The sequence below is a fragment of the Salvelinus alpinus genome, chromosome 10 (genome assembly GCF_045679555.1).
Source record: "Salvelinus alpinus chromosome 10, SLU_Salpinus.1, whole genome shotgun sequence".
Taxonomy (NCBI): domain Eukaryota; kingdom Metazoa; phylum Chordata; class Actinopteri; order Salmoniformes; family Salmonidae; genus Salvelinus; species Salvelinus alpinus.
In genome coordinates this window covers 80,812,766-80,838,781 of record NC_092095.1, presented here as the reverse complement: position 1 = coordinate 80,838,781, position 26,016 = coordinate 80,812,766, and the positions used below count along the sequence as shown (strand labels likewise).

The 26,016-nt window shown below is 47.0% G+C and overlaps 1 protein-coding gene and 1 non-coding gene across 2 annotated transcripts in view; both read right to left on the bottom strand.

The window, feature by feature from the left end:
* epha6 (eph receptor A6) overlaps nt 1-26,016 on the bottom strand; it is a 232,630-nt gene that overhangs the window by 17,300 nt on the left and 189,314 nt on the right. The window lies entirely within an intron of this gene.
* Nucleotides 15,700-15,890, bottom strand: LOC139533100 (U2 spliceosomal RNA). The gene has a single exon (XR_011666698.1). It is a non-coding gene; the product is annotated as a U2 spliceosomal RNA (small nuclear RNA).

Below are 26,016 nucleotides of genomic sequence, written 5' to 3'. Positions count from 1 at the left end.
GGTAGAGAGGGGGTTAGGGTATTGTAGGGTAGGGGTAGAGGGGGTTAGGGTATTGTAGGGTAGGGGTAGAGGGGGTTAGGGTATTGTAGGGTAGTGGGTAGAGGGGGTTAGGGTATTGTAGGGTAGGGGTAGAGGGGGTTAGGGTATTGTAGAGTAGGGGGTAGAGGGGGTTAGGGTATTGTAGAGTAGGGGGTAGAGGGGGTTAGGGTATTGTAGAGTAGTGGGTAGAGGGGGTTAGGGTATTGTAGAGTAGTGGGTAGAGGGGGTTAGGGTATTGTAGAGTAGTGGGTAGAGGGGGTTAGGGTATTGTAGAGTAGGGGGTAGAGGGGGTTAGTGTATTGTAGAGTAGGGGGTAGAGGGGGTTAGGGTATTATAGAGTAGGGTGTAGAGGGGGTTAGGGTATTGTAGAGTAGGGGTAGAGGGGGTTAGGGTATTGTAGAGTAGGGGGTAGAGGGGGTTAGGGTATTGTAGAGTAGGGGGTAGAGGGGGTTAGGGTATTGTAGAGTAGGGGGTAGAGAGGGGGTTAGGGTATTGTAGGGGTAGAGGGGGTTAGGGTATTGTAGGGTAGGGATAGAGGGGGTTAGGGTATTGTAGAGTAGTGGGTAGAGGGGGTTAGGGTATTGTAGGGTAGGGTTAGAGGGGGTTAGGGTATTGTAGAGTAGGGGGTAGAGGGGGTTAGGGTATTGTAGAGTAGGGGGTAGAGGGGGTTAGGGTATTGTAGAGTAGGGGGTAGAGGGGGTTAGGGTATTGTAGAGTAGGGGGTAGAGGGGGTTAGGGTATTGTAGAGTAGGGGGTAGAGGGGGTTAGGGTATTGTAGAGTAGTGGGTAGAGGGGGTTAGGGTATTGTAGGGTAGGGATAGAGGGGGTTAGGGTATTGTAGAGTAGTGGGTAGAGGGGGTTAGGGTATTGTAGGGTAGGGGTAGAGGGGGTTAGGGTATTGTAGAGTAGGGGGTAGAGGGGGTTAGGTTATTGTAGAGTAGGGGGTAGAGGGGGTTAGGGTATTGTAGAGTAGGGGGTAGAGGGGGTTAGGGTATTGTAGAGTAGTGGGTAGAGGGGGTTAGGGTATTGTAGAGTAGGGGGTAGAGGGGGTTAGGGTATTGTAGAGTAGAGGGGGTTAGGGTATTGTAGAGTAGGGGGTAGAGGGGGTTAGGGTATTGTAGAGTAGTGGGTAGAGGGGGTTAGGGTATTGTAGAGTAGGGGGTAGAGGGGGTTAGGGTATTGTAGAGTAGAGGTTAGAGGGGGTTGGGGTATTGTAGGGTAGGGGTAGAGGGGGTTAGGGTATTGTAGGGTAGTGGGTAGAGGGGGTTAGGGTATTGTAGGGTAGGGGTAGAGGGGGTTAGGGTATTGTAGAGTAGGGGGTAGAGGGGGTTAGGGTATTGTAGAGTAGGGGGTAGAGGGGGTTAGGGTATTGCAGAGTAGTGGGTAGAGGGGGTTAGGGTATTGTAGAGTAGTGGGTAGAGGGGGTTAGGGTATTGTAGAGTAGTGGGTAGAGGGGGTTAGGGTATTGTAGAGTAGGGGGTAGAGGGGGTTAGGGTATTGTAGAGTAGGGGGTAGAGGGGGTTAGGGTATTGTAGAGTAGTGGGTAGAGGGGGTTAGGGTATTGTAGAGTAGAGGGTAGAGGGGGTTAGGGTATTGTAGAGTAGTGGGTAGAGGGGGTTAGGGTATTGTAGAGTAGGGGGTAGAGGGGGTTAGGGTATTGTAGAGTAGGGGGTAGATAGGGGGTTAGGGTATTGTAGGGGTAGAGGGGGTTAGGGTATTGTAGGGTAGGGATAGAGGGGGTTAGGGTATTGTAGAGTAGTGGGTAGAGGGGGTTAGGGTATTGTAGGGTAGGGGTAGAGGGGGTTAGGGTATTGTAGAGTAGGGGGTAGAGGGGGTTAGGGTATTGTAGAGTAGGGGGTAGAGGGGGTTAGGGTATTGTAGAGTAGGGGGTAGAGGGGGTTAGGGTATTGTAGAGTAGGGGGTAGAGGGGGTTAGGGTATTGTAGAGTAGGGGGTAGAGGGGGTTAGGGTATTGTAGAGTAGTGGGTAGAGGGGGTTAGGGTATTGTAGGGTAGGGATAGAGGGGGTTAGGGTATTGTAGAGTAGTGGGTAGAGGGGGTTAGGGTATTGTAGGGTAGGGGTAGAGGGGGTTAGGGTATTGTAGAGTAGGGGGTAGAGGGGGTTAGGGTATTGTAGAGTAGGGGGTAGAGGGGGTTAGGGTATTGTAGAGTAGGGGGTAGAGGGGGTTAGGGTATTGTAGAGTAGGGGGTAGAGGGGGTTAGGGTATTGTAGAGTAGTGGGTAGAGGGGGTTAGGGTATTGTAGAGTAGGGGGTAGAGGGGGTTAGGGTATTGTAGATTAGAGGGGGTTAGGGTATTGTAGAGTAGGGGGTAGAGGGGGTTAGGGTATTGTAGAGTAGTGGGTAGAGGGGGTTAGGGTATTGTAGAGTAGGGGGTAGAGGGGGTTAGGGTATTGTAGAGTAGAGGTTAGAGGGGGTTGGGGTATTGTAGAGGAGGGGGTTAGGGTATTATAGAGTAGGGGGTAGAGGGGGTTAGGGTATTGTAGAGTAGTGGGTAGAGAGGGGGTTAGGGTATTGTAGAGTAGGGGGTAGAGAGGGTTAGGGTATTATAGAGTAGTGGGTAGAGGGGGTTAGGGTATTGTAGGGTAGGGGTAGAGGGGGTTAGGGTATTATAGAGTAGTGGGTATAGGGGGTTAGGGTATTGTAGAGTAGTGGGTTAGGGTATTGTAGAGGAGGGGGTTAGGGTATTGTAGAGTAGGGGGTTAGGGTATTGTAGAGGAGGGGGTTAGGGTATTGTAGAGTAGGGGGTAGAGAGGGTTAGGGTATTGTAGAGTAGGGGGTAGAGAGGGGGTTAGGGTATTGTAGAGTAGGGGGTAGAGAGGGGGTTAGGGTATTGTAGGGGTAGAGGGGGTTAGGGTATTGTAGGGTAGGGATAGAGGGGGTTAGGGTATTGTAGAGTAGTGGGTAGAGGGGGTTAGGGTATTGTAGGGTAGGGGTAGAGGGGGTTAGGGTATTGTAGAGTAGGGGGTAGAGGGGGTTAGGGTATTGTAGAGTAGGGGGTAGAGGGGGTTAGGGTATTGTAGAGTAGGGGGTAGAGGGGGTTAGGGTATTGTAGAGTAGGGGGTAGAGGGGGTTAGGGTATTGTAGAGTAGGGGGTAGAGGGGGTTAGGGTATTGTAGAGTAGTGGGTAGAGGGGGTTAGGGTATTGTAGGGTAGGGATAGAGGGGGTTAGGGTATTGTAGAGTAGTGGGTAGAGGGGGTTAGGGTATTGTAGGGTAGGGGTAGAGGGGGTTAGGGTATTGTAGAGTAGGGGGTAGAGGGGGTTAGGGTATTGTAGAGTAGGGGGTAGAGGGGGTTAGGGTATTGTAGAGTAGGGGGTAGAGGGGGTTAGGGTATTGTAGAGTAGTGGGTAGAGGGGGTTAGGGTATTGTAGAGTAGGGGGTAGAGGGGGTTAGGGTATTGTAGAGTAGAGGGGGTTAGGGTATTGTAGAGTAGGGGGTAGAGGGGGTTAGGGTATTGTAGAGTAGTGGGTAGAGGGGGTTAGGGTATTGTAGAGTAGGGGGTAGAGGGGGTTAGGGTATTGTAGAGTAGAGGTTAGAGGGGGTTGGGGTATTGTAGAGGAGGGGGTTAGGGTATTATAGAGTAGGGGGTAGAGGGGGTTAGGGTATTGTAGAGTAGTGGGTAGAGAGGGGGTTAGGGTATTGTAGAGTAGGGGGTAGAGAGGGTTAGGGTATTATAGAGTAGTGGGTAGAGGGGGTTAGGGTATTGTAGGGTAGGGGTAGAGGGGGTTAGGGTATTATAGAGTAGTGGGTAGAGGGGGTTAGGGTATTGTAGAGTAGTGGGTTAGGGTATTGTAGAGGAGGGGGTTAGGGTATTGTAGAGTAGGGGGTTAGGGTATTGTAGAGGAGGGGGTTAGGGTATTGTAGAGTAGGGGGTAGAGAGGGTTAGGGTATTGTAGAGTAGGGGGTAGAGAGGGGGTTAGGGTATTGTAGAGTAGGGGGTAGAGAGGGTTAGGGTATTATAGAGTAGTGGGTAGAGGGGGTTAGAGTATTTTAGGGTAGGGGTAGAGGGGGTTAGGGTATTGTAGAGTAGGGGTAGAGGGGGTTAGGGTATTGTAGAGTAGGGGGTAGAGGGGGTTAGGGTATTGTAGAGTAGGGGGTAGAGGGGGTTAGGGTATTGTAGAGTAGGGGGTAGAGGGGGTTGGGGTATTGTAGAGGAGGGGGTTAGGGTATTGTAGAGTAGGGGGTTAGGGTATTGTAGAGGAGGGGGTTAGGGTATTGTAGAGGAGGGGGTTAGGGTATTGTAGAGGAGGGGGTTAGGGTATTGTAGAGGAGGGGGTTAGGGTATTGTAGAGTAGTGGGTTAGGGTATTGTAGAGGAGGGGGTTAGGGTTTTGTAGAGGAGGGGGTTAGGGTATTGTAGAGTAGGGGGTTAGGGTATTGTAGAGTAGGGGTAGAGGGGGTTAGGGTATTGTAGAGTAGGGGGTTAGGGTATTATAGAGTAGGGGTAGAGGGGGTTAGGGTATTGTAGGGTAGGGGTAGAGGGGGTTAGGGTATTGTAGAGTAGGGGGTTAGGGTATTGTAGAGTAGGGGGTAGAGGGGGTTAGGGTATTGTAGAGTAGGGGGTAGAGGGGGTTAGGGTATTGTAGAGTAGGGGGTTAGGGTATTGTAGAGTAGGGGGTAGAGGGGGTTAGGGTATTATAGAGTAGTGGGTAGAGGGGGTTAGGGTATTGTAGAGTAGGGGGTTAGGGTATTGTAGAGTAGGGGGTTAGGGTATTGTAGAGTAGGGGGTTAGGGTATTGTAGAGGGGGGGGTTAGGGTATTGTAGAGTAGGGGGTTAGGGTATTGTAGAGTAGGGGGTTAGGGTATTGTAGAGCAGGGGGTTAGGGTATTGTAGAGTAGGGGGTTAGGGTATTGTAGAGTAGGGGGTTAGGGTATTGTAGAGGAGAGTCCTCATCCCCCTCTATACTGAGGACCCTAGAGAATCCCTCTATACTGAGGACCCTAGAGAATCCCCCTCTATACTGAGGACCCTAGAGAATCACTCTATACTGAGGACTCTAGAGAATCCCCCTCTATACTGAGGACCCTAGAGAATCCCTCTATACTGAGGACTCTAGAGAATCCCTCTATACTGAGGACCCTAGAGAATCCCCCTCTATACTGAGGTCTCTAGAGAATCCCTCTATACTGAGGACCCTAGAGAATCCCCCTCTATACTGAGGTCTCTAGAGAATCCCCCTCTATACTGAGGACCCTAGAGAATCCCTCTATACTGAGGACTCTAGAAAATCCCTCTATACTGAGGACCCTAGAGAATCCCCCTCTATACTGAGGACCCTAGAGAATCCCCCTCTATACTGAGGACCCTAGAGAATCCCCCTCTATACTGAGGACCCTAGAGAATCCCCCTCTATACTGAGGTCTCTAGAGAATCCCCCTCTATACTGAGGACCCTAGAGAATCCCCCTCTATACTGAGGACCCTAGAGAATCCCTCTATACTGAGGACTAGAGAATCCCTCTATACTGAGGACCCTAGAGAATCCCCCTCTATACTGAGGTCTCTAGAGAATCCCCCTCTATACTGAGGACTAGAGAATCCCCCTCTATACTGAGGACCCTAGAGAATCCCTCTATACTGAGGACTCTAGAAAATCCCTCTATACTGAGGACCCTAGAGAATCCCCCTCTATACTGAGGACCCTAGAGAATCCCCCTCTATACTGAGGACCCTAGAGAATCCCCCTCTATACTGAGGTCTCTAGAGAATCCCCCTCTATACTGAGGACTAGAGAATCCCCCTCTATACTGATGACCCTAGAGAATCCCCTTCTATACTGAGGACCCTAGAGAATCCCTCTATACTGAGAATCCCTCTACAATACCCTAACCCCCTCCTCTACAATACCCTAACCCCCTACTCTACAATACCCTAACCCCCTACTCTACAATACTCTAACCCCCTCCTCTACAATACCCTAACCCCCTACTCTACAATACCCTAACCCCCTCCTCTACAATACCCTAACCCCCTACTCTACAATACCCTAACCCCCTACTCTACAATACCCTAACCCCCTACTCTACAATACCCTAACCCCCTACTCTACAATACCCTAACCCCCTACTCTACAATACCCTAACCCCCTACTCTACAATACCCTAACCCCCTACTCTACAATACCCTAACCCCCTACTCTACAATACCCTAACCCCCTACTCTACAATACCCTAACCCCCCCCTCTACAATACCCTAACCCCCTACTCTACAATACCCTAACCCCCTACTCTACAATACCCTAACCCCCTCCTCTACAATACCCTAACCCCCTCCTCTACAATACCCTAACCCCCTCCTCTACAATACCCTAACCCCCTACTCTACAATACCCTAACCCCCTCCTCTACAATACCCTAACCCCCTACTCTACAATACCCTAACCCCTACTCTACAATACCCTAACCCCCTACTCTACAATACCCTAACCCCCTACTCTACAATACCCTAACCCCCTCCTCTACAATACCCTAACCCCCTCCTCTACAATACCCTAACCCCCTACTCTACAATACCCTAACCCCCTACTCTACAATACTCTAACCCCCTCCTCTACAATACCCTAACCCCCTACTCTACAATACCCTAACCCCCTACTCTACAATACCCTAACCCCCTACTCTACAATACCCTAACCCCCTACTCTACAATACCCTAACCCCCTACTCTACAATACCCTAACCCCCTACTCTACAATACCCTAACCCCCTACTCTACAATACCCTAACCCCCTACTCTACAATACCCTAACCCCCTACTCTACAATACCCTAACCCCCTACTCTACAATACCCTAACCCCCCCCTCTACAATACCCTAACCCCCTACTCTACAATACCCTAACCCCCTCCTCTACAATACCCTAACCCCCTCCTCTACAATACCCTAACCCCCTCCTCTACAATACCCTAACCCCCTCCTCTACAATACCCTAACCCCCTACTCTACAATACCCTAACCCCCTCCTCTACAATACCCTAACCCCCTACTCTACAATACCCTAACCCCTACTCTACAATACCCTAACCCCCTACTCTACAATACCCTAACCCCCTACTCTACAATACCCTAACCCCCTCCTCTACAATACCCTAACCCCCTCCTCTACAATACCCTAACCCCCTCCTCTACAATACCCTAACCCCCTCCTCTACAATACCCTAACCCCCTACTCTACAATACCCTAACCCCCTACTCTACAATACCCTAACCCCCCCCCTCTACAATACCCTAACCCCGTACTCTACAATACCCTAACCCCCTACTCTACAATACCCTAACCCCCTACTCTACAATACCCTAACCCCCTACTCTACAATACCCTAACCCCCTACTCTACAATACCCTAACCCCCTACTCTACAATACCCTAACCCCCTCCTCTACAATACCCTAACCCCCTACTCTACAATACCCTAACCCCCTCCTCTACAATACCCTAACCCCCTCCTCTACAATACCCTAACCCCCTCCTCTACAATACCCTAACCCCCTACTCTACAATACCCTAACCCCCTCCTCTACAATACCCTAACCCCCTACTCTACAATACCCTAACCCCCTACTCTACAATACCCTAACCCCCTACTCTACAATACCCTAACCCCCCCCCCCTCTACAATACCCTAACACCCCCCCCCTCTACAATACCCTAACCCCCTACTCTACAATACCCTAACCCCCTACTCTACAATACCCTAACCCCCTACTCTACAATACCCTAACCCCCTACTCTACAATACCCTAACCCCCTACTCTACAATACCCTAACCCCCTACTCTACAATACCCTAACCCCCTACTCTACAATACCCTAACCCCCTCCTCTACAATACCCTAACCCCCTACTCTACAATACCCTAACCCCCTCCTCTACAATACCCTAACCCTCTACTCTACAATACCCTAACCCCCTACTCTACAATACCCTAACCCCCTACTCTACAATACCATAACCCCCTCCTCTACAATACCCTAACCCCCTACTCTACAATACCCTAACCCCCTACTCTACAATACCCTAACCCCCTACTCTACAATACCCTAACCCCCTCCTCTACAATACCCTAACCCCCTCCTCTACAATACCCTAACCCCCTACTCTACAATACCCTAACCCCCTCCTCTACAATACCCTAACCCCCTACTCTACTCTACAATACCCTAACCCCCTCCTCTACAATACCCTAACCCCCTCCTCTACAATACCCTAACCCCCTACTCTACAATACCCTAACCCCCTCCTCTACAATACCCTAACCCCCTACTCTACAATACCCTAACCCCCTCCTCTACAATACCCTAACCCCCTACTCTACAATACCCTAACCCCCTCCTCTACAATACCCTAACCCCCTACTCTACAATACCCTAACCCCCTACTCTACAATACCCTAACCCCCTACTCTACAATACCCTAACCCCCCCCCCCTCTACAATACCCTAACACCCCCCCCCTCTACAATACCCTAACCCCCTACTCTACAATACCCTAACCCCCTACTCTACAATACCCTAACCCCCTACTCTACAATACCCTAACCCCCTACTCTACAATACCCTAACCCCCTACTCTACAATACCCTAACCCCCTACTCTACAATACCCTAACCCCCTACTCTACAATACCCTAACCCCCTCCTCTACAATACCCTAACCCCCTACTCTACAATACCCTAACCCCCTCCTCTACAATACCCTAACCCTCTACTCTACAATACCCTAACCCCCTACTCTACAATACCCTAACCCCCTACTCTACAATACCATAACCCCCTCCTCTACAATACCCTAACCCCCTACTCTACAATACCCTAACCCCCTACTCTACAATACCCTAACCCCCTACTCTACAATACCCTAACCCCCTCCTCTACAATACCCTAACCCCCTCCTCTACAATACCCTAACCCCCTACTCTACAATACCCTAACCCCCTCCTCTACAATACCCTAACCCCCTACTCTACTCTACAATACCCTAACCCCCTCCTCTACAATACCCTAACCCCCTCCTCTACAATACCCTAACCCCCTACTCTACAATACCCTAACCCCCTACTCTACAATACCCTAACCCCCTACTCTACAATACCCTAACCCCCTACTCTACAATACCCTAACCCCCTCCTCTACAATACCCTAACCCCCTACTCTACTCTACAATACCCTAACCCCCTCCTCTACAATACCCTAACCCCCTCCTCTACAATACCCTAACCCCCTACTCCACAATACCCTAACCCCCTACTCTACAATACCCTAACCCCCTACTCTACAATACCCTAAACCCCTACTCTACAATACCCTAACCCCCTACTCTACAATACCCTAACCCCCTACTCTACAATACCCTAACCCCCTACTCTACAATACCCTAACCCCCTCCTCTACAATACCCTAACCCCCTACTCTACAATACCCTAACCCCCTACTCTACAATACCCTAACCCTCCTAGGAGACTTCACCGTAGTAAAACATGTATTTTTCCCATCAATGATACAAGGTAACACTATTTGTGGTGGAGCAGTATGAAAACCAACCCCGCAATAGAAGTTTCAGTCTGATTGGACGGCGGCAGGGAACGCAGAGATAGGAAACAGAGGACGATGACGTCAGGAAGACAACGTTACGACGGTCATTGTACCTACTTCATCAAAATGCATGTCATCCTCATTTTTCTCTCCTCTCCCCTCTCTCTCTGTCTCTTTCTTCCCCCCCTCTCCCTCTCCTTTCTCTCCTCTCCCCCCTCTCTCTGTCTCTCTCTTCCCCCCCTCTCCCTCTCCTTTTGTCACGATCGTCAAAGGGAGAGAGAGAGGACCAAGGCGCAGCGTGTGAAAAATACATCTTCTCTTTATTTAGAAGATGAACAAACGAAACAAAACAACAAACAGACGAACATGAAGCTAAGAAAGAACTAGTGCACACATGCAACATAGAACATAGACAATACCCACAAATGCATGATGCCTATGGCTGCCTTAAATATGGCTCCCAATCAGAGACAAATTAAAGACATCTGTCTCTGATTGAGAACCACCCAGGCAACCATAGACATACCTAGACACATTCACTCAACCATAGACATACCTAGAAACATTCACTCACACAAACTCATACACTAAATCCAACACCCCCTTTACCATATAACCACCCAAAACGACAAAACACAAACATTCCCCATGTCACACCCTGACCTAACTAAAATAATAAAGAAAACAAAGAATACTAAGGCCAGGGCGTGACACCTTTCCTCTCTCTCCTCTCCCCCCTCTCTCTTCCCCCCCTCTCCCTCTCCTTTCCTCTCTCTCCTCTCCCCCCTCTCTCTGTCTCTCTCTTCCCCCCTCTCCCTCTCCTTTCCTCTCTCTCCTCTCCCCCCTCTCTCTGTCTTCTCTCTTCCCCTCCTCTCCCTCTCCTTTCCTCTCTCTCCTCTCCCCCCTCTCTCTGGAAATGTCTCAGTGTGTGAGGATAGTGGTGTCTTTAACCTCTTTAACAGGGAAGGAGGACGGATCTGAGACGGAGCCAGAGGAGGGAGGACTGATCTGAGATGTAGCCAGAGGAGGGAGGACTGATCCTGTCTCTCTGTACCAGTGTATTTCTCCCTGTGTTTCCTGTCTCTCTGTACCAGTGTATTTCTCCCTGTGTTTCCTGTCTCTCTGTACCAGTGTATTTCTCCTTGTGTTTCCTGTCTCTCTGTACCAGTGTATTTCTCCCTGTGTTTCCTGTCTCTCTGTACCAGTGTATTTCTCCCTGTGTTTCCTGTCTCTCTGTGCCAGTGTATTTCTCCCTGTGTTTCCTGTCTCTCTGTACCAATGTATTTCTCCCTGTGTTTCCTGTCTCTCTGTACCAGTGTATTTCTCCCTGTGTTTCCTGTCTCTCTGTACCAGTGTATTTCTCCCTGTTTCCTGTCTCTCTGTACCAGTGTATTTCTCCCTGTGTTTCCTGTCTCTCTGTACCAGTGTATTTCTCCCTGTGTTTCCTGTCTCTCTGCGCCAGTGTATTTCTCCCTGTGTTTCCTGTCTCTATGTACCAGTGTATTTCTCCCTGTTTCCTGTCTCTCTGTACCAGTGTATGTCTCCCTGTGTTTCCTGTCTCTCTGTACCAGTTTATTTCTCCCTGTGTTTCCTGTCTCTCTGTACCAGTGTATTTCTCCCTGTGTTTCCTGTCTCTCTGTACCAGTGTATTTCTCCCTGTGTTTCCTGTCTCTCTGTACCAGTGTATTTCTCCCTGTGTTTCCTGTCTCTCTGTACCAGTGTATTTCTCCCTGTGTTTCCTGTCTCTCTGTACCAGTGTATTTCTCCCTGTGTTTCCTGTCTCCCTGTACCAGTGTATTTCTCCCTGTGTTTCCTGTGTCTCTGTACCAGTGTACTTCTTTTTCTATTCTCTTTGCTAGTCCTCCCTGCCTGAACATTCTGCCTGCCCTGACCTCGATTCTGCCTGCCCTTCGGTATCTACTGGGCTCAGAACTGGTTTTGACTTTTTGCCTGTACACGACCATTCTCTTGCCGACCCCTTTTCGGATTAATAAACATCTAAGACTCCAACCATCTGCGTCATGTGTCTGCATCTGGGTTTTGCCTTGTGCCTCATAATTATGGTCTCATGTTATATAACAGGATGGTGTATTATGGTCTCATGTTATGGATTGTGTTATATAACAGGATGGTGTATTATGGTCTCATGTTATTGATTGTGTTAAATAACAGGATGGTGTATTATGGTCTCATGTTATTGTGTTATATAACAGGATGGATGGTATATTATGGTCTCATGTTATTGTGTTATATAACAGGATGGTGTATTATGGTCTCATGTTATGGATTGTGTTATATAACAGGATGGTGTATTATGGTCTCATGTTATTGTGTTATATAACAGGATGGTGTATTATGGTCTCATGTTATGGATTGTGTTATATAACAGGATGGATGGTATATTATGGTCTCATGTTATTGTGTTATATAACAGGATGGTGTATTATGGTCTCATGTTATTGTGTTATATAACAGGATGGTGTATTATGGTCTCATGTTATGGATTGTGTTATATAACAGGATGGTGTATTATGGTCTCATGTTATTGTGTTATATAACAGGATGGTGTATTATGGTCTCATGTTATGGATTGTGTTATATAACAGGATGGTGTATTATGGTCTCATGTTATTGTGTTATATAACAGGATGGTATATTGTGGGTCTCATGTTATGGATTGTGTTATATAACAAGATGGTGTATTATGGTCTCATGTTATTGTGTTATATAACAGGATGGTGTATTATGGTCTCATGTTATTGTGTTATATAACAGGATGGTATATTATTAAAAAAGCATTTGATTCTATTTGGCACGAAGGGCTATTCTACAAAATTCTACAAAGTGGGCTTGGTGGTAAGGTGTATGACTTAATAAAATGTATGTACACAGAAAACAAGTGTGCAATAAAAATCAAAAACCAAAGAACAGAATTCTTTTCACAATGTCGAGGTGTGAGACAAGGCTGTAGTTTGAGTCCAAATCTTTTCAACATTTATATCAATGAATTCGCAGACATGTTGGACAATTTTCCAGCCCCAGGATTCACACTATTTGACACAGAGGTGAAATACCTGCTATATGCTGATGACTTGGTACTTCTATCACCAACCAAAGAAGGTCTTCAACAGAACATTAATATTCTAGAGCAATATTGCCATAATTGGGCCCTGGCAGTAAATTTCCCAAAAACTAAAATCATGATTTTCCAAAAACAAAACAGATGTCAGAAACACAAATATAAATTCACCCTGAACAACACCATAATTGAACACACAAAAAATTACACCTACCTTGGTGTTACGGATACAAGTGTTCTGTGTGTATCCTGTGTGTATTTATTTTCTCTCCTTCTCCCCTACTCACAGGTGATAATCATTCCCCAATCAGTCATCAATCAGTCGCTAATCGGAAGACACCTGCTCCTTTTCCCTTACCCAATCACAGTCCCTTTCCCTTGGTTTAAAACCCCTGTCAGTTGTTTTCTCCCCAGCTCAATCTCTTTGTAACATGCCTTCTGTCTGTAGATCGCGTGTGTGGTTTGCATCTACATGTCACTTTGTCCCCACCTGTGAGTATTGTTTTGGTTATGGTGTTTGAGTGTTTGTTTGATGGTGGGAAAAGGGGGTAACCAGACAAGTCGCCCTTGGGCTACACTACCCGTAGTTAAACATTGTTAAAAACACTAGTTAGAACTGGGCGGACCACCCCCTGTATTTTTGGTTAGTTAGTTAGCTGTTTGTGAAGTAGGCTAGTCTAGCTTAGGGGTGTTTTTGAATTATTATTCTTTCATTCCTTGGGTCCCGCTCAGCCCCTTTTCCTGCTCCCCCCCATTTACCGTGTGTTTATAAATAAACATTTAGTGTTTGACGGTAATTGTCTGTGTTATTTGTTCTCACTGTTACGTTTTCACTACTATAATTTGCATGAGTTGTGTTACGGGTCCCCTTACCATCCCCCCCCTAGACTGTCGGGCCAAAGGGATTCGTAACACTTGGTCTGACCATATCTGCATCGGGAAACTTTAATATGGCAGTGAATGCACTCAAAGAAAAAGCCCGCAGAGCATTGTATGCAATAAAAATGAAATTATTCAAAATCAACATCCCAATTCGAATTTGGACCAAAATATTTGACAGTGTAATCCTACCAATAGCTCTTTACGGAAGTGAGGTTTGGGGGCCACTCAATAAACTGGACTTTAAAATGTGGGACAAACATCCAATTGAAACCCTACATGCAGAATTCTGTCGGAAAATCCTACAAGTCCAGAGAAATACACCAACTAATGCATGTAGGGCAGAATTGGGCCGCTTTCCAGTAATAATGAAAATACAGAAAAGATCATTAAAATTTTGGCTACATCTAAATTCAAGTCCAAATTCGAGTCTGCAATTTAAAGCACTTCAAACCCAAGAGCTGAGCCCAGAAATGAGCCCTCTCAGTCAGCTGGTGTTGGACCTAACCAACCAAGCTGACACCAGCACTGCTCCAAAAGAAAGAATTCCAATAAACAAAATCATGAACCAATCAAAGGACTCATATTTACAACATTGGAAAAACGAAACAAAATCCCAAAGCCGACTAAATTGCTATCTGACCCTAAACAGAGAATATGAATTGGCTGAATATCTCTACTCTGTCAGAGATATGAAGCAGAGACAGATCCTTACCAAGTACAGGCTGAGTGACCACCGATTGGCAATAGAAACCGGCAGACATAAAAAGACATGGCTACCCAAAGAGGAGCGTGTATGTGGTCACTGCACGACAGGGGAGGTAGAAACAGAGATGCACTTTCTCCTTTATTGTGATAAATATTCCTCACCAAGAGATTCATTATTCACAGAAATGACTACATTTATTCCAAATTTTAACTTATTTAACCCAGAGGAAAAACTAAAAATACTCATGGGCGAAGGAGCAATGGCTCCTCTTGCAGCCAAATATGTATTTGCCTGCCTGAGGGACACTGAATAATAACATCTGCATAGTAAGCAGTAACTTATTTATTATGACTTATTGTTATTACTGTTATTGTTATTAGTATTATTATTGTTTATCATTCCAAATAGTAATGGTATGGGTGGTAATGGTAATGATAGCAGTTTAATGATGGTGGTAGTGGTGCAGTACACCATACATTACATTCGACTATTGACTGTTACCATTTTATTGTTACTATGTTTATATTTAATTTTGTATTATTATTTACTGCCATTCTATATTATTATTTGTCATTGTTTATAATTTTATTACAATGTATATTGTATACATTGTTGCTTTGGCAATATTGACACAATGTTTTTCATGCCAATAAAGCAGCTTGAATTTGAATTTGTATGGAGAGTAATTGCCCATAATTCTGCACCTTTGGATAGTTGAGCATCCTGATTTAGTGACTGCAAAGAACATTTATGGATCGACTGGGATTTTTAAAAGAGACTAACTTTCTGTTTTGTCTGCTCTTGCACTCAAGAGATAAGTATAGATGTGTTCATGTTTCTGCACACAGTCGTGTTATTTTGACGGTATAATACATTTTTTATTCATGTTTTTATGTGTTTGAAAGACAACTACATTTTTCAAAATGCATTTACTGTTTTTCAAAAGTTGTGTGTCTTGTGGACTCTGTTTTGAAAATCGACAACATTGTTCCAGAGAACTGCTTGTAGGTGATTGAGAGAAACTAATACATACAGACAGCTGCTTGTGAGACAGTCCATGTTACCAGTACACGGCTTGAGCACATTTCATAGTTTATTCTGTATAGTCTTCTACTGTATATATTTCCAATCATAACAAAAACATGTTTTAACTACTTTATTACTTAGCTATTTGTGTATATTTTTGATCATGGCTATTGATTGCACTGTTGAGGGAAGTTTGCGAGTAAGCATTTCACTGTACCCTGTATCCCGTGAATAAAAATGTTTGAATAGAAGATGAACGCAGCCCGTTCCCAGCGGCTATCGTAGTCAATATAACCGTGACCGATTTAACCAGCGCTATCTAGCCATCACTGACAATGAACTGAAGTTGCTCAAAGTGAAAATACAATATAGACCAACGAAGCAACTCCGTTGACTCTGTCTGATTTTTATTTACAACGGCAGGGGGTGCACCGTTCCTGGAGGTACTGCAATACCAGGTCGATGCGTGGAGTGGACGGAGCAAGCCCCTATTCCATCTCCCTATTCCAAAAATCAATTTAATATATGGTCCCCAGATAGGGGACGTATCAGATATTAAACTGATAAGAACAGATACTACACTTGATCTTAGCCAAAAGGCCGAGAAGCGATACCCACAATGGTTTCGGGAGAAAGTGGCCGTTCTCCGACACGTCAAATTCGTCAATGGACACACCAAAATGAGCTCCGTATGCTTTTTTTTCCCCATAAAAAAAGATAAGGCTTTAAATAAAAGGTGGCATGGATTGGGAGTTGATCAACGCCAGGAATAACCACGTTTGACTGTTACAAAGTAACACATTTGTAGGTTCTAATGTCACGTGGTCATCCGCCCTCCAATCAGAAATGAGAGAAAGCTTTGTTAAATTAAAACCAGATCAACAGCTACATTGGAATAATAATATATTACGGGTGGGGGGAACAATTTGGAGATAATAATATTGACATAACATTTGATCTTGTATCAAATATATCCGGTAGCGCTGCTGCCACAACTGAACTGAAGCAATTGTCCACTTGGTGGCGCCAGAGTTCCACCGACCGTCGCTTTATCCTGGCTGTCCTGTGTGGTACAGCAAGCTGCATTTCAATGTTGAACCACTTGACTTCAATACATCGTCTACGAAAATAATGTGAACAATTAAAAATAGCCTGTCTTTTTTGTATCTCAAATTGACTGGCCATCTCGGCGAAAAATATGATTTGACATATGTTAGTTTAGATTTGTTTGTTTATTATCATATATTTTTCTTTGTAAAAGTAATATAAATACAACACATTTTATATGATCAGATATTTTTAATTTTTTAAACACAACACATTGAATTATTAAACAATTACACATTGAACAATTACATTTTATTTATTTTCTTTTTAACTAGTAAACCTACACATTCTGAACAATTATAATTTTAAGCAGTGTATTGCTAGTTAACATGCTACCGAACTGATCAACAATTATAGGTACAAGCTAATAACAAGGTATATATGCTTTATTATTGAACAAGCAACTTAACTCAAATAATGTGTGCGCTAGGCATCTCTCTCCAGGTTGTTGTGCTGCTTGGCTGGCTAGCTGCTCAATGGTTTCCTCCAGATATTGCCACTGTTTTCGCACACACTGCCACACTGCCACCATCGGTGCAGACACAAAAGAAAACAAGAAGCAGAAATGATACTGACATTTGTAATACAGTTAAAGGTGGAGCTGATGAACTCTGCAGCTGTAGCTTACTTGACTATACTGTGTGTCTCCGCCAGTTCCAGAAAGTCCACTCCTTGCATACGTACTGTAAATATGATGAATCATAGATCGGCAAGGAAATCCTCTTCATCTTCACTGTCCAACTGCATTGTCACGGAGCTGGAACCAGCAGTAGAGGACGGAGTGGCCTTAAAGCTGTATGCTGCTGTGGTGCCAAACTGCTGCAGAACTTCACCTGGTAGTTTATGCCGGTAACAGGTATCACCAGCCAGCTTCAGTCCATACCGCACCAGGAGTATGGAGCTGAGAGTGTGCAGTGACATTCTATTTCTTAACTTTGACTTTGACCACAGTCATTTGGCTGAACAGCCGCTCAACCTCCGCATTTGAGTGTGGCAAGGAGAGGGCAGCGAGTGCAGCTTTGCACAGTTCTTCAAATGGATTTGACCCGGAAGAGTCCGTGTTGTCATTGACTTCACTCCAAAACTCCACTGTATTTTCAGTTGAGTCCCACCTAAACAGATGGATGTTTCTCCATTGGGAAACAATTTGATCAATTGTTTGGGGCTGGTATCCCAGTAGCTCAACTACTTGAATAATTTCAGTGGTGCCTTTATTGTGCTTTAGCGTTTCCTTAACACCTGAACGAGGCCGTGTGTCGCAAAGCTTATAGGTTGTCTGGGAGCCTTGCTTGCAGCTCCTTGCTTAAAGCAACAATGTAGTTCAAATCAAATACATACAAATACATTTTACAGTATATACATATGAGATGAGTAATGTAGGGTATATAAACATAAAGTGGCATAGTTTAAAGTGGCTAGTGATACATGTATTACATAAAGATGGCAAGATGCAGTAGATGATATAGAGTACAGTATATACATATACATATGAGATGAGTAATGTAGGGTATGTAAACATTATATGAAGTGGCATTGTTTAAAGTGGCTAGTGGTACATTTTTACATAATTTCCATCAATTCCCATTTTTAAAGTGGCTGGAGTTGAGTCAGTATGTTGGCAGCAACAGATAGAAGCTGTTTTTCAGTCTCTCGGTTCCTGCTTTGATGCACCTGTACTGACCTCGCCTTCTGGATGATAGCGGGGTGAACAGGCAGTGGCTCAGGTGGTTGTTGTCCTTGATGATCTTTATGGCCTTCCTGTGACATCGGGTGGTGTAGGTGTCCTGGAGGGCAGGTTGATGCACCGTATCCCAATGACCTTTTTGTCCTCTGGCGCAAGACTGAGTTGGTACACCGTGCTCTCTAAAAGGTACCCAGGGTATGGTGATGGACTGAGATGTCCATCAATGGCATCCTTCAGGACATCCATTTTTTGCCATAGGGTTGACTACTCTGCTGCAAATTGATGTTAAGAGGTGTACCAGATTGTCCAAAAGCTTGACCGGATCTGTTTGCTCCGCCTCAAATGACTTCACTGCAACTTGTATGTCGGATAGGATTGATTTCAAGAATGTCAGGTAGACATAGTTGGTCTTGTCCCCACATTGTAGCCTGTACATTTAATATTTGCTGCTTTGGCAGCAGCTACTCTTCTTGGGGTCCAGCAAAATCAAGGCAGTTTATACAATTGTAAAACATTACAATACATTCACAGATTTAACAACACACTGTGTACCCTCAGGCCCCTACTCCACCACTACCAGGGTGGGTATAATTTGTGGAATGTTCCAACAGGAATCTGTTCCAAAAACTTCATAAATAACAAGGTTGCCAACAAACAACACATACAAAGTTGTATAGTGTCAGAATAAGATACCGGGTAGGGAGTGGACTATTTCATCAAGTTTTTCACTCACCACGTTTATTCCGTTTATTGGGGCGGCAGGAGAGTAGCCTAGTGGTTAGAGCGTTGGACTAGTAACCGAAAGGAGAGTTTACTGTCTAGCCAGACAACTAGATATTTGTAGTTGTCCACATCATTTAAGTCAGAACCGTCCAGAGTAGTGATGCTAGTCAGGAAGCGGGCGGGTGTGGGAAGCGAACGGTTGAAAAGCACGCATTTAGTTTTACTAGCGTTTAAGAGCAGTTGGAGGCCACGGAAGGAGTGTTGTATGGCATTGAAGCTCGTTTGGAGGTTTGTTAACACAGTGTCCAAAGAAGGGCCAGATGTATACAGAATGGTGTCGTCTGCGTAGAGGTGGATCAGGGAATCACCCGCAGCAAGAGCGCCATCGTTCTGTCCCTGAACAAGGCGTGGCCAGGCACGACTTCATCACCATCATTAAGTTTGCAGACGACATAACAGTGGTAGGCCTGATCACCGACAACGACGAGACAGCCTATAGGGAGGAGGTCAGAGACCTGGCCGGGTGGTGCCAGAATAACAACCTATCCTTCAACGTAACCAAGACTAAGGAGATGATTGTAGACTACAGGAAAAGGAGGACCGAGCACGCCCCCATTCTCATCGACGGGGCTGTAGTGGAGCAGGTCGAGAGCTTCAAATTCCTTGGTGTCCACATCACCAACAAACTAGAATGGTCCAAACACACCAAGACAGTCGTGAAGAGGGCACGACAAAACCTATTCCCCCTCAGGAAACTAAAAATATGTGGCATGGGTCCTGAGATCCTCAAAAGGTTCTACAACTGCAACATCGAGAGCATCCTGACCGGTTGCATCACCGCCTGGTACGGCAATTACTCGGCCTCCGACCACAAGGCACTACAGAGGGTAGTGTGTACGGCCCAGTACATCACCGGGGCAAAGTGTACATCACCAGAGTGTAGAGGTCCTGGATGGCAGTTAGCTTTGCCCCGGTGATGTACTGGGCCGTACGCACTACCCTCTGTAGTGCGTACGGCCCAGTGGAAGGGGAACCGCGGCAAGTGGTACCGGGGCACCAAGTCTAGGTCCAAGAGGCTTCTAAACAGCTCCTACCCCCCAAGCCATAAGAGTCCTGAACATCTAGTCAAATGGCTACCCAGACTATTTGCAGCGCCCCCCATCTTTACACCACTGCTACACTCATCTATGCAGTCACTTTAACAACTCTACCTACATGTACATATTACCTCAACTAACCGGTGCCCCCACATCATTGACTCTATCGGTACCTCCCTGTATATAGTCTCACTATTGTTATTTTACTGCTGCTCTTTAACTACTTGTTACTTTTATCTCTTATTCTTATCTGTATGTTTTTTTTAAACTGCATTGTTGGTTAGGGGCTCGTAAGTAAGCATTTCACTGTAAGGTCTACACCTGTTGTATTCGGCGCACGTGACTAATACAACTAATACAACATTAGGCGAACCCCTCCTTCGCCTAATCAACAGATGTCCATCCACTTCCCCAATAGCAATCCTGTGATCTCCTCCCGTCCACCCAACACATTGCAAAGGCATCTGTCTTTCTAGAGACCCATTACCTTCTGGCATAAACCCAGTCTCTTTTTATACACTATGCGTCTGATCTATCATGTCTTTAATAATATCTCAATGTTCAATGTTTACCCCGAATCCAACAGGCTGAATTGACTGTTTCGCTGCCAGACAAGGCTCCGCTGAGAGTCAGGTGTAGCAGTGGTAAGGTGTTGGGACAGATTTATGTAGTCCCTAACAGTTTGTGGGCCCCGCTTGTCACCACTATAGTGCAATTAATGTATTGTTTAGTTGTGCAGTGGCTTTGCTGGCATGCATCTAGAAACTGTCTCCCCCCCTTTGCCCCACCAAGATTTAGATGCTAAAACTGCCACTGAGTTGGACGGTCAACCACTGAAAGCCCTGACGCCCTACACTTTGGTGAAGCACAATAGATAAAGTATGTTACACTCTGGTTGACATTGGAGAAAGAAAATGGTAGTTATGCTGAGCTTATAAAAATGTACCTCAATTTACCTCCAGATGACTTTTAGGACCATCAACTGTCCGAGCTTCCCAGGAAGTATCCCGTCCACCAGAACCAGTGAGTTCAGATCAGTCTGATTCTCTGTGCTCGGAGTCAGAGGGGGAACAGCTTGAGGTAGGCCATACCATCCAAAAGGGTTGAAAAATAAATATCTCCCATTTATAACACTGCACTAATCCATCAAAATGTTCTCCCAGTAAAGTGTAACCTGTGTGTTTGCTTGTTGACGTCCATCTCCTAACCTCTAACTCTGCTCCTGTTATCTAGGACCTAGGGGTTCTACCCAACACCCACCTGATGTCCTCCATTACCTGTTCTCCAGGACCTAGGGATTCTACCCAACACCCACCTGATGTCCTCCGTTACCTGTTCTCCAGGACCTAGGGGTTCTACCCAACACCCACCTGATGTCCTCCATTACCTGTTATCTAGGACCTAGGGGTTCTACCCAACACCCACCTGATGTCCTCCGTTACCTGTTCTCCAGGACCTAGGGGTTCTACCCAAGAACCAGACCTGGATCCACCTGATGTTCTCCATTACCTGTTCTCCAGGACCTAGGGGTTCTACCCAAGAACCAGACCTGGATCCACCTGATGTTCTCCATTACCTGTTCTCCAGGACCTAGGGGTTCTACCCAAGAACCAGACCTGGATCCACCTAATGTTCCCCAGGACCTAGGGGATCTGACCAACATCCAGACCCACCTGAAGTCCTCCGTTACCTGTTCTCCAGGACCTAGGGGTTCTACCCAACACCCAGACCTGGACCCACCTGATGTCCTCTGTTACCTGTTCTCCAGGACCTAGTGGTTATGTTCTCCAGGACCTAGGGGTTATGTTCTCCAGGACCTAGGGGTTCTACCCAAGAACCAGACCTGGATCCACCCAATGTCCTCCATTACCTGTACTCCAGGACCTCGGCGTTCTACCCAACACCCAGACCCACGTGATGTCCTCTGTTACCTGTTCTCCAGGACCTAGGGGTTCTACCCAACACCCAGACCTGGATCCACCTGATGTCCTCCATTACCTGTTCTCCAGGACCTAGGGGTTCTGCCCAACACCCAGACCTGGATCCACCTGATGTCCTCCATTACCTGTTCTCCAGGACCTAGGGGTTCTACCCAACACCCAGACCTGGATCCACCTGATGTCCTCCATTACCTGTTCTCCAGGACCTAGGGGTTCTACCCAACACCCAGACCTGGATCCACCTGATGTCCTCCATTACCTGTTCTCCAGGACCTAGGGGTTCTACCCAACACCCAGAGCCACCTGATGTACTCCATTACCTGTTCTCCAAGACCTAGGGGTTCTACCCAACACCCACCTGATGTCCTCCATTACCTGTTCTCCAGGACCTAGGGGTTCTACCCAACACCCAGACCTGGATCCACCTGATGTCCTCCATTACCTGTTCTCCAGGACCTAGGGGTTCTACCCAACACCCAGACCTGGATCCACCTGATGTCCTCCATTACCTGTTCTCCAGGACCTAGGGGTTCTACCCAACACCCAGAGCCACCTGATGTCCTCCATTACCTGTTCTCCAAGACCTAGGGGTTCTACCCAACACCCACCTGATGTCCTCCATTACCTGTTCTCCAGGACCTAGGGATTCTTCCCAACACCCAGACCCACCTCTATACTGAGGACCCTAGAGAATCCCCCTCTATACTGAGGACTCTAGAGAATCCCCCTCTATACTGAGGACCCTAGAGAATCCCTCTATACTGAGGACCCTAGAGAATCCCACTCTATACTGAGGACCCTAGAGAATCCCACTCTATACTGAGGACCCTAGAGAATCCCTCTATACTGAGGACTCTAGAGCATCCCTCTATACTGAGGACCATAGAGAATCACTCTATACTGAGGACCCTAGAGAATCCCTCTATACTGAGGACCATAGAGAATCCCCCTCTATACTGAGGTCCCTAGAGAATCCCTCTATACTGAGGACCCTAGAGAATCCCTCTATACTGAGGACCCTAGAGAATCCCCCTCTATACTGAGGACTAGATAATCCCTCTATACTGAGGACTCTAGAGAATCCCTCTATACTGAGGACCCTAGAGAATCCCCCTCTATACTGAGGACTCTAGAGAATCCCCCTCTATACTGAGGACCCTAGAGAATCCCTCTATACTGAGGACCCTAGAGAAACCCTCTATACTGAGAACCCTAGAGAATCCCTCTATACTGAGGACCCTAGAGAATCCCTCTATACTGAGGACCCTAGAGAATCCCCCTCTATACTGAGGACCTTAGAGAATCCCTCTATACTGAGGACTAGAGAATCCCCCTCTATACTGAGGACCCTAGAGAATCCCTCTATACTGAGGACCCTAGAGAATCCCTCTATACTGAGGACTCTAGAGAATCCCCCTCTATATTGAGGACCCTAGAGAATCCCTCTATACTGAGGACCCTAGAGAATCCCTCTATACTGAGGACCCTAGAGAATCCCTCTATACTGAGGACTCTAGAGAATCCCCCTCTATACTGAGGACTCTAGAGAATCCCCCTCTATACTGAGGACTCTAGAGAATCCCCCTCTATATTGAGGACCCTAGAGAATCCCTCTATACTGAGGACCCTAGAGAATCCCCCTCTATACTGAGGACCCTAGAGAATCCCTCTATACTGAGGACCCTAGAGAATCCCTCTATACTGAGGACTGTAGAGAATCCCTCTATACTGAGGACCCTAGAGAATCCCCCTCTCTCTCCCTCAGAGAGAGACTGTGTGTGTGTGTGTGTGTGTGTGTGTGTGTGTGTGTGTGTGTGTGTGAGCTCTATAATCTGCTCTGAGAGGACAGGTTAGATAAGGCTAGTTTGGCCGCTCATCTAATTTATAAAGTCTTTGTTTTTTTATTGATACAAATGGATGGACGGGGTGTGTGTTCCTGTGTGTGTGTTCCTGTGTGTGGGGGGGGGGGGGGTTCTTGTTCTTTGTTCTTTCTCTCTCCTTTTTTTCACTGACTACACCTCCATCTCCCTCCCCCTCTCTATTCTCTCCTTTACTCTCCCTCCATCTCCCCCTCTCTATTCTCTCCTTTACTCTCCCTCCATCTCCCTCCCCCTCTCTATTCTCTCCTTTACTCTCCCTCCATCTCCCCCTCTCTCTATTCTCTCCTTTACTTTCCCTCCGTCCCTCCCTGTCCCTATTTCTCAATTATATGTCTTGCAATTACATAATGAGGGACATCACTTATAGCAGCCTATAAATAGTCTCAGGGGCGCTGCCTCCCTGCCTCTCTCTCTCCCTCCCTGCCTCCCTCTCCCTCCCTGCCTCTCTCTCCCTCCCTGCCTCTCTCTCCCTCCCTGCCTCCCTCTCCCTCCCTGCCTCTCTCTCCCTCCCTGCCTCTCTCTCTCTCCCTCTCTCTCTCTCCCTCCCTGCCTCTCTCTCCCTCCCTGCCTCTCTCTCTCCCTCCCTGCCTCTCTCTCTCTCTCCCTCCCTGCCTCTCTCTCCCTCCCTGCCTCTCTTTCTCCCTCCCTGCCTCTCTCTCTCCCTCCCTGCCTCTCTCTCCCTCCCTACCTCTCTCTCTCCCTCCCTGCCTCTCTCTCTCCCTCCCTGCCTCTCTCTCTCCCTCCCTGCCTCTCTCTCTCCCTCCATGCCTCTCTCTCCCTCCCTGCCTCTCTCTCTCCCTCCCTGCCTCTCTCTCTCCCTCCCTGCATCTCTCTCTCTCTCTCCCTTCCTGCCTCTCTCTCTCTCTCTCCCTCCCCGCCTCTCTCTCCCTCCCTGCCTCTCTCTCTCCCTCCCTGCCTCTCTCTCTCCCTCCCTGCATCTCTCTCTCTCTCTCTCTCCCTTCCTGCCTCTCTCTCTCTCTCTCTCCCTCCCTGCCTCTCTCTCTCCCTCCCTGCCTCTCTCTCTCCCTGCCCCTCTCTCTCCCTGCCTCTCTCTCTCTCTTGTTCATTTTATCATCTTGTTCTCTTTATCATCTTGTATATTTCACAGTCTTGGAATTGAATAGATCCTGTGAATACCAAGGCTCTGCTCTGGGGTAGATCAGACTTGTTGTGACAGTTTTCAGTCTTGACGGGGTCCTGGGATGGAACCAGAGGGGTCACAGAGGGGGTATGGGGGGGGGGGGGCATCCATGCAGTGTCATGTCCCCGTCTCAGACTCAACAGCCAACACCCCCCCCCCCCCCCCCCCCCACCCCCTCCTCTACCCTGCCCTTCCCCAAACACCCCCCTGTCAGAAAGAGTCCTGCAATGGGACTCGCAGGAGAAGGGTTTTGAAGAAAAGAAAACACGACTGATAACAGATGTGACAGTCCTGCTCCGTTCATTACACTACTGTTTCATCCAATCAAAACATCTCTGTCTCAACACAATAACCAAGGAGGTTAGGGAAGCCATGTCAGACTATTTAGACATGTCCCTGAGTCTTCTGTCCAGAGACAGGAGATGTCTCTGCTACATTAGGAGGTTAGGAAAGGGAGACATGTCCCTGAGTCTTCTATCCAGAGACAGGAGATGTCTCTGCTACATTAGGAGGTGAGGAAAGGGAGACATGTCCCTGAGTCTTCTATCCAGAGACAGGAGATGTCTCTGCTACATTAGGAGGTGAGGAAAGGGAGACATGTCCCTGAGTCTTCTATCCAGAGACAGGTGATGTCTCTGCTACATTAGGAGGTGAGGAAAGGGAGACATGTCCCTGAGTCTTCTATCCAGAGACAGGTGATGTCTCTGCTACATTAGGAGGTGAGGAAAGGGAGACATGTCCCTGAGTCTTCTATCCAGAGACAGGAGATGTCTCTGCTACATTAGGAGGTGAGGAAAGGGAGACATGTCCCTGAGTCTTCTATCCAGAGACAGGTGATGTCTCTGCTACATTAGGAGGTAAGGAAAGGGAGACATGTCCCTGAGTCTTCTATCCAGAGACAGGAGATGTCTCTGCTACATTAGGAGGTTAGGAAAGGGGGACATGTCCCTGAGTCTTCTATCCAGAGACAGGAGATGTCTCTGCTACATTAGGAGGTGAGGAAAGGGAGACATGTCCCTGAGTCTTCTATCCAGAGACAGGTGATGTCTCTGCTACATTAGGAGGTTAGGAAAGGGAGACATGTCCCTGAGTCTTCTATCCAGAGACAGGAGATGTCTCTGCTACATTAGGAGGTTAGGAAAGGGAGACATGTCCCTGAGTCTTCT